Genomic DNA, 6000 nt, shown 5'->3' with positions numbered 1-6000 from the left:
CTGTTTCTCCTTAAAACAATCTAGCTTGTCTCTCTCTAGCTGTCTCTCTAGCTCTCTCACCCGTGAAGGATCTGAATCTTCTCCCCAGGTGAACCCAACAGCAGGAACTTGCAGAACTCTGCATCCTTTCAGTCCCACAAACCGTTGAAATAGTTTTACGCGGAGGACAATGGTGAACGTTGCCAGTTTATTTGCAAACCTGAATTAGCTCCGCAGTCTAGTCATTAAAAAATAAAACCCTTGTGCAAATTAATTGAAACAAACAATGTAGTTTATTGTACAAAACTCACATACTACACACAGAGCCTAGGGCTTGCTGATCAGAAGGTCGGTGGTTCGAATCCCCGCGACGGGGTGAGCTCCCGTTGCTCGGTCCCAGCTCCTGCCAACCTAGCAGTTCGAAAGCACGTCAAAGTGCAAGTAGATAAATAGGTACCGCTCCGGCGGGAAGGTAAACGGCGTTTCCGTGCGCTGCTCTGGTTCACCAGAAGTGGCTTTGTCATGCTGGCCACAGGACCTGGAAGCTGTACGCCGGCTCCCTCGGCCAATAATGCAAGATGAGCGCGCAACCCCAGAGTCGGTCACGACTGGACCTAATGGTCAGGGGCCCGTTTACCTTTTAAAGGATATTACCTCTGCTATTTTTAAGCAGCATTTGTACACTGTTTGGCATGGAGTCTACTAGTTTTGAACAGTCACTGTTGGTTTTCGGATCCCTGTACCACACTTGAATCAGTGCCTGAATGAGCTTCTCCATAGTCGTACAGTCTACAGCACAGAGGCAACGTTTGCATATAGCCCACAAATTCTCAATGGGATTTACATCTGGGGAATTCTCTGGCCAATCAAGTACCTGTATTTGCTGCTCTGTCATGAATTTCTTCACCACTTTGATGTGTGACAGGGGGCTAGGTCCTGCTGCAATATCCCAGGACCGTCAGGATACCTCTTCCAGCTCTGGAATAACTCTCTTTCGTAGAACCTCAATGTATTGTGGCGAGCGCATCATTCCTTCTATTGGCTGTAGGCTTCCGACACCATAATGATCAACTGACTTTTCATGTTTGTACAGGATTTAGAGTAAGATATAAAACATGCTTTGTTTCAATTAATTGGCACAAGAGTGTATCTCAAGACTTGTGGTATAATGTTTGATTTGGCAATGACAGTAGATGTTGTTGCAGGGGGTATTTTTTGGGTGACCCCCTGCTTGGAAAGACCAGGTGTTGTGTCATAATATCTGACGGCATCCCTGTGAGGCGGACAGATTGTATCCTGCTCTTTTTTAAATTGCCTTTTCTCCGTCATAATGGCAATGTGGATCATCTGACAGATTGAGGAAGGAACATGGGATGCCGCCATATACTGAATCTGAGCATTGCATTTGAATGAGTGGCAAGCAATTGAAGATTGGGACTATGTTGGTATTTGAATACCGAACAGTATTAAATAAAAGCCCTCCCTCCCTCCTTAACTTCTGAGAAGTTTGCACAACTGTATGCGCTCCTTAGCTAACTGCCTTCCCATTCTGCTCGGGGGGAGAACCAGGAATGCAGTCGGGCTGTCTTCACAAACCAGGCGGTTTGGGCTGCAGTTTATTCTGGCAACAGCACTAAAATATTTGCCAGTGACTCTTCTTAGCGAAAGCTAAAAGTGGGGTGGTAGAAGGGAGCAGGAGGAGGGAGCTTGGGTTTAAAGGGTGCCTTGGATGTCCACAGTGGGCGGCGATGTGCACAGATCAGACACGTGTGAAATGCAGAAATCTTTGGGTGAGGTAGCCAACCTACTTCTGCTCTGCAGCCCTTCAGGCTTCTGTGTGGAGAATTAATTTATCCGTGGAGAACCATTTCAGCTATGCAACCTCCTCACCTGAAGGCTGAAGGGGTTCAGTGCAGGCTCACCTAAACTGCCTTCTCTCCTAATTCTGCTGAGCAAATTCCTGGTTCCTGAACTTTTCTTTTTTTAAAAAAAATACTTTTTATTAAATTTTCCAATTAAAACACAATTCAATTATTTCAGTTATATCCAATTATGCACATACATATCGATTAAGCCAAATATTATGCCAAATCATAACAAATTTTTAGACTTCCCATGCTTCAATGCCTGGGGATTCTAGAAGACTATTCACACTGCCATCCTAATCCTGATATCAAAATCTTGCTGTAATCCACAGTAATCCCAATTTTTTTTCCAACAGTCCCTCTAGATGTTTTCTTCTCTCTTTTGTCTTTTGTCGCAGCTTCTGAGATAGGCATCAAACAAGATTTAACACATATCCATTCTTCCTGTGTGGGTTTTTTGTCCAGTCCAACCTCCCCATAAATCTCTCTTGATCTGGAGTGTCTTTCTTGCCGCGTCAACAGTCTGACACAAGCCAGCGCCATCTTGAACGCCTCGGATCGTATTCCATCTTCTTCTAAACTGTCCGTCGATCGCAAGAGTACAGCTTTTTGGCGAGGAACAGCCAGTTCACATTATGCACAATCTCTTATAGCCGATTTATGACTTTCCTCGCCTTTTAGCTGCCCTCTGCGTTCCGAGACTCCAATTAGGCTGCTATTATCCCTCAAATTCCAAATATGCCACAGCTCGTAAATCCAACTCGCCGGCGGTTTTCCAGGCCATTCCAATAAGCATACGGACTGGGGAGGTTTTTTTACTCTTAACAGTTTAACAAAGCAACTTCTAAAATCATACCAGATGACAATCCTCTATTTATATGAATTCCGATGCCACACAGTTCGTTTCCATTTGTCCCAAATAATCAGACAGTCCGTCCGGGAAGGTGGTAGGTACATCTTAAAGTATAAAAATAAAAAGTTCACTTCCCTTTTCGTTCCGTCCCAATCATTCTTTCTTCTTGATGATGAAATACTCCCTCCACTCTCTTCTCGCTCAGAAGCTGATAAAGTCCTGGCAGTATCTTCTCCCCCTTCTTTTGAAGCATGTCCATGAATTTAAATCCAATTATTCTCTTTCATCATGGAGATCGCGCTCGCATAGGGTGGCCTCCAGGAGCTCCGGCCCCCATGGGTGCTCGGTCCAGGCCCCCCCACCCCCTCAAAAGGTTCGGGTGGGTTAAGGGGCATCCGCGGGCCAGCGGCCCTTCCCGTCATCCCGGGAATTCCCCATGGGGGTCGTGAAGATGGTACAGGTCAGCCATAACGAGCGCGAGCGGAAGTCCCTGGTTCCTGAACTTTTGCCAGTTTTCGCTTCCTTGGCTCAACTTTCCTTTCCACACCTCCAACTCTGCTCCTATGGATCTCTGGCTGTGTCATCTGCCCTGTTGCGCCAGGGTTGGAGAACTTCAGGTTTCGAGGAGCCGGTCCTCTGTACCCAGCTCTCTGGGTTTTTCCCAGGCCATACTCTTAATCCTGCCCTGCCCCACCCTTGGGTGTTTTTGCCTGGCTGAAATATGTCCTCGAACTCTTGAGACCTTGAACTCTTGCGCTCCTTGCCGAAGAGAGAGAGTTGGGCGAGCCATGTGTAGAAACCAGCCTGCTTATACAGTGCTTTGCCCACTTTTGGTCCCAGAAGGTCTGGAAAGGAATGTGATCCTCAGAATGGAAAACGCTCCCCACCCCTCTGTATTTACGGTTTCTGTATTTATTGCTGCTTATCCCTCTGTGCCGTTTACGCTTTCCCATGTGCAAAGTACACTTTCTACCGCTTTGCTTCCACGTTAAAGAACCAGCACCCAGATTTCCCAGGGCGTGGTGTGTGGGGCGTTCCGTTCTTTCTGGTTTTGCTCCTTTACCCAGAAACCCCCTCTCGGTTTCCGGCACTCGGTTTGCAGCAGCGGGTCTTGCCCGTCAGGTTGGCATCTCTTTGGAGTATTCCTCGGACCTCCCTGTTTCCGAAACCCTCTAAAACAAGTATTGCTTCTTTCTTGCCGTGTCAAATGAATGTTTGATTATTGGACACACTTTTTAATGCACTGATTTTAAGATGTCGCTTATTATTATTATTATTTGTTTAAAATGGAAATGGAACCGGGCTGTCGAAAGGGATGTGGGGGATATCTTATGTAAAGTGACCAAACTTGGTTTTCACACCTTTTTTTTGTTCTTGCTGTTCCGGACCTGTGGGATTATTTTGGAAAGAAACATTTTCCTTTACAGACGAACTTAACTGTGGTTGTATCATGAAACAGCAGATAACTGTATATAAAAGCCATTGTGATGAATACTCTTCAAGCATTTTGATATACTATATTGAAATCTTTCTATGGGACTCATTTCTCAACAAAGAAGCTTATAATATATAATGCTATTTTGCAATAAAAGTGGCTTTTTCAGATTTTAATGACGTATTTAATCAATTTACCCTTTCAGCATTAATTATGACTTTCTAGCTAATAATTATTAAAGGATTTTTGATTTAATTAAGGACTCCGTTGTTCGTTCTTTTCCCTCCTCGTTCGTTTTTTTGAGGTGTGCCTTCGTGAGTTTTAAGGTTCCTTTTTTTGCACCTGTTGAACAAATTATGGGTAGGTAAAAGTAGAAGTCTATATACAAATACACACAAAATCTAATGTTTGTGGTGCCCATAGAGATCTTAAGAAAATTTATTAAATATAAATTGAGTTGAACCTTTATAGCAGAAAAGACAGGAATATACCAAAATCCAGGATGCGAAACTCCAAATATAAAACTGATGCATCAACATAAAACAATAAACTCTACATACATCAAAATAATATATCCACAACATGTGAGGAACTATGCAATAAACCAGGCATCCCCAAACTTCGGCCCTCCAGATGTTTTGGACTACAATTCCCATCATCCCCGATCACTGGTCCTTTTAGCTAGGGATCATGGGAGTTGTAGGCCAAAACATCTGGAGGGCCGCAGTTTGGGGATGCCTGCAATAAACTATAAAAAGAAAGCCTCTGTATGGTACATGAAACGTGCCTGTATTTAGTCATATTCCTTAGACAGCTAAAATGCCTGCTTAAAATGTTCTTAACATCCATCGATCCAATTTTCTGGATAGCTTAAAAACCAAACACGTTTCAGCTGCTCTGCCTTTTTCAGTGGCCTATTTTGTTACGCAGTGTCTAAAAAAAAATCAAAATGTATAATGAAAAAACCAATTGACTAATGCTCTCCAGCTGCTTAAACTCAATTTGCCTACCAAATCACATCCAAATAGCTCCTTGGCTTGTGCCAAGGTCGAAAGCCAACATCTCCACTTGGCATAAGTTTGCAAAAAAAAAAAATGTCAATCACCTGTTCTATGTAGTTTCTGTGTGTGTGTGTGTGTATGTCAGGCATAGGCAAACTCGGCCCTCCAGATGTTTTGGGACTACAACTCCCATCACCCCTAGCTAACAGAACCAGTGGTCGGGGATGATGGGAATTGTAGTCTCAAAACTTCTGGGAGGCCGAGTTTGCCTATGTACACCCATAGAAGAAGTTGTCGACATGGGCAGTTGAGCAGACAGCTCTGTTTCCCTTTTATACTGTTACAGATTGGGGAGGGGGAAACTCCCCTAAACTCTAGAAATGAATAAATGCTAGGATTTTGATTAGCCGAGCTATGGGTTAAAGTACAAGCTGCAGAGCTGCGCCAGACAGAGAATTCCTGAGCTGGCTTATGCCAAACAGCCTGGCTGGCTTGGCGAAGAGCAAACCTGTTAGCATGATAAAAAGTCTTGATGGGCCATTGGGGAATAATCTCTTGGCCTGGGGAATGAGATGTTACCAAGGCGGTGGGGTGTGTGTTTGAGGTGACGGGAGCAAGGGTTGCTGGGAAGAAGAAGCAGGCAAAAGAGTGGGAGATCCATCTTGGGCAGGCTGGCTGAAGGCTGCCTGCACTGCTGCGGGGTACAAGCCCCAGTGGCATAGCTGCCAAGTCTCCCGTTTTTCGCGGGAATCCCCCGTATTTTAAACCATTTCCCACTGGCAGCCTGGATTGGAAAAAAAATCCCGTAAATTCCCCTGGATTTCCTACCTGCCAGGGAGGCTCCATTTTGGGTCCTGGCGCCGCCCG

The sequence above is a fragment of the Zootoca vivipara genome, chromosome 4, assembly GCF_965207765.1.
Source record: "Zootoca vivipara chromosome 4, rZooViv2.hap1.1, whole genome shotgun sequence".
In the NCBI taxonomy this organism is placed as follows: domain Eukaryota; kingdom Metazoa; phylum Chordata; class Lepidosauria; order Squamata; family Lacertidae; genus Zootoca; species Zootoca vivipara.
Note: the sequence above shows the minus strand (reverse complement) of the source record.